This window comes from Pogoniulus pusillus, chromosome W (assembly GCF_015220805.1).
Source record: "Pogoniulus pusillus isolate bPogPus1 chromosome W, bPogPus1.pri, whole genome shotgun sequence".
NCBI lineage: Eukaryota > Metazoa > Chordata > Aves > Piciformes > Lybiidae > Pogoniulus > Pogoniulus pusillus.
The window spans coordinates 9,360,511-9,364,084 of record NC_087308.1 but is presented as its reverse complement, the minus strand read 5'-3'; the positions used below and the strand labels follow the sequence as shown (position 1 = coordinate 9,364,084).

At 45.3% G+C, this 3,574-nt stretch overlaps 1 long non-coding RNA gene across 1 annotated transcript; it reads right to left on the bottom strand.

Annotated features, from left to right (window-relative positions):
* Window positions 1–1,164: 1,164 nt before the first annotated feature.
* LOC135192847 (uncharacterized) lies at window positions 1,165–3,272 on the bottom strand. Its single transcript, XR_010309044.1, has 2 exons — window positions 2,237–3,272; window positions 1,165–1,830 (listed from the first exon to the last, which is right to left on the bottom strand). It is a non-coding gene; the product is annotated as an uncharacterized LOC135192847 (long non-coding RNA).
* Between the last annotated feature and the right edge of the window lie 302 nt (window positions 3,273–3,574).

Here is a 3,574-nt window from a genome sequence, read left to right as displayed (position 1 = left end):
TAATGTCCTCTAGCCTCCTTATGTGCTCAGCCCACAGAGCTTAAGCAAGTCTGACGAGATGTCTCTCGGAGACTAAAAGTCATCAGCGGGGACAGTGCCACGGCCGTTGCCACGTGGCCTTGCCTGTTCAACTCGGAGTACCCACCCGCGGCGTGGATGTCCGGCATTCGCTCCCTTCTTTCAGCTATGCCCTCCGGTCCGGTGGCACCAGTGACGTTGATTTTTTCGATACGAAAAACGTCCTCAGGATGATTGGCCCCTTTTTCCCAACTCTCTGGCCTCTTGAACGCGGTCCTTCCCGCTGCCGGCCTGCCTCGGTATGGCCCGAATACCTGATTCACTGTTCAGGCGCCAAATGTCGGTGTTTCGCCGGTGGAGCACCTTGGGTAAAATGACTCTTTGTTCACCAATATGGTTAGATGGTCATAATCAACTTTATTTCCGTGATACAGTGTCTTATATGCATTCTAGCAAGAGGCGTGCTCCACCAAGACTGGTTACAATCAGAGGGTACAGGGTTACTTGTAAGGCGTAGATAGGTCAGCATACCATAACATTCTAAGGGTCAGCCCTCCAGACCACCTACTACAGCCCCCTTGGCTATCTAACTCTGCCCACTGCAGATGTGTGTTGGGTGTTCACTTGTTTACAGTTTGATTTCCTGGGCTAGCAGCGTCCCAAGGACGTTTCTCAGCACAGTTGCTCATGTTTATCATTTCTGTGTCCTCTGCTAACAAGAATTCTCCAACACCTAACAGATTATTTTCACGTACAACAGGAACTTTATCACCATCTACTGTTTGGACCAAGTCTGACTGTGCAGGTCCTGCTCTGTTTACTGAACCTCTACTATTTACCAACCAGGTAGCTTCTGCTAAATGTTTGTCCCAGTTTTTCAGAGTTCCACCCCCCATGCCTTTTAGGGTGGTTTTCAGCAAACCACTGTAGCGCTCAATCTTCCCTGAAGCTGGTGCATAGTAGAGTATGTGGTAGATCCACTCCATACCGTGCTCTTTGGCCCACTTTTTCACAAGATTGCTCTTCAAATGAGTGCCATTGTCTGACTCGATTCTCTCTGGAGTTACATGTCTCCACATGATTTGTCTCTCTGTTGGGAATCACGTTCGGTGGAGCGCTATGGGAAGATGACTCCTTGTTCACCAATATGGTTAGATGGTCAAATCCACTTTATTTCCGTGATACAGTGACTTATATGCATTCTAGCAAGAGGCGTGCTCAGCTTAAGATTGGTTACAGTCAGAGGGTCCAGGGTTACATGTAAGGTGTGCATAGGTTAACTTATCACAACATTCTAAGGGTCAGCCTTCCAGACCACCCACTCCAGCCCCCTTAGTTATCTAGTCTCTGCCCACTGCAGCTGTGTGTGGGGTGCTCAGTTGTTTACATCTCGATTTCCTAGCCTCGCTGGGAACCAAGGACGTTCTCAGCGCCAGTTACCCATGTTTATGACTTTATGTCCTCGACTGGTGAGAAATTCTTCCACAATTCCCTCTTTTTCTTTTTGAGCAACCCACACCTGGCTAACTACCTTAGTTAAGCTCTTCTTAATGCAAGCAAAGACAATACAAGCGCATAGCAGAATTATTATGAAAATAAAAAATAGCTGTAAGCCTTCTCCTAATAAGCTGCTTAACCACCCCGGGATTGTCCCAAACAGGTTCTGCAACCAGTCATCAAAAGTCGATGTTTCCTTTTCGATCTTGTCAATACGGCCTTTCAACCAGGTTATACTCTTGTGAACGGACTCACCATGATCTGATAAATTCAAACAACACATCCCTTCGAAGTCCTGGCAGCCGTGTCCTTGGGCTAGCAAAAGAAAATCAACGGTTGCTCGATTTTGCAATAGGGCATGACGAAGGCAATTTTGATCAACCAATAGTTGTCCTAAAACCTTTGTGGTGACATTGGCTTGTTTTGCTGACCAACACGTGAGTCTCTCTAGCTGTACTAATGCTTTTCCAGCTGCTCCTCCTGGTAGAAATACAGCTAAGGCAACACGAGCAGCTGTGGATAATAATTGAACGTTGTCATTGCAATTAGGACTCAATTCTAAAGATCGCTTAGACCGGTGTCGGGCTAGGTCCCTGAGCTGACTAAGATGAGGGGCAAACATTGTCAATTTACCCAGATAACATGGACCTCCATAAACGTTCTTTGGTATGCCTTGCCAGGCTCTATCACCACAAATAAGGAACACACCAGTGGGAAGTACCTTGGCGGTTCTGTTGTTCCACAACAGATGACCTCGGCCCCTTCTTGATGCTTTAACACCATAACACCAATTGTTTGCTCCAAAAGCACCTAAAGGTCTAATATGGGCCTTGTCAGTGTCGTTTGAACCGCAGTGTCCGCCCTCATTGCTAAGGAAGTTATCATAGGCTGTTTAACACAGGGGTGAATGGTGCAGCTACAAATCAACAGTGCTACAATCAAAAGGAATAAACCTGTTAGAGCTTTCATCAGTAGCATTAGTCTGGCAAGCTAACAACCCAAGCTTAGCTAACAATCCCAAAAGCTATTTCTGCAAGCGACAGTAAGTCATTCGTTCAGAAACCCAAAAGTGCAGACGAACATCACAGTCACAGGAGAGTGCAGGTGTGCCACGTCTGCGCTGGCTCTGTGTGGCAGTTGATGCTGCAGACTCGCAGATCACTCAGCTGTCGAGTATTCTTCTCAGACTCCCATAGTTCTGGGTTCACTTGACGTTCTCATTACACTCCTTAGCTATGAGCTGTGTCTGACTATTGTGCTTAAGAACTACTAACCTCTAAATACAATACAAAGATATGCCCTAGATGTTACTATCAGTCTATTCTACTTAGGCCTTTTCCCACAGTTCTTCATCTGCTTTTAGAATTTAGGGCAGTGTTTTTTTATCTCTTGCAGGGCCCTTGCAAGAGAAAAAAGTCACATTGCCATCTTATGCCAATTTGAGTGGGCTTTGGCCTTTACAAAGCTGTCAAACTGAACCTATTCCATTAAACCACAATCACTGAAAACTCATAAAATACCCAAATTCGTTAGCCATGGTCCAAACCTTAATGATCCATACAAATACAATCATCATGTCAGTGCTTCTTTCAAGTCCTTTCACAGTTCTGCCATCTGAGCAAGACTTCTGCTCACTTTAGGGAAAAAACAGGTTGGTCATAATCAGGTTGGTCTTCATCAAGGCCTGTGAAGATAAATGGTCAAACACAAGCAGATACAAGAACAAATGCAGACACATCCATTGCCTAGGCTAGCAGATCCACTGGTCTAGTCTGTATGCTGTGGTTAGAAAAATCTCGAGAAGGAAAAGATTTCTTCTGCTATCCTACTGTCCTCTAACCCATATTCCCCTTTTCAATAATGCCTAGATATACCTGTCGTGGAACGCAGTTTCGCGGCAGAGTTATGGGGAAAATACGCGAGGCGTTGACTATTTTATCAGTGATTTATTGCAAAGAATGCGGATTCCCTCTTCCCGAAACTACACCACCACTGTGAATTCTTTTTGATTGAGATCAAAGTAACATTTCCGAAAATGGCAAATTAAAGAGTCTATGAT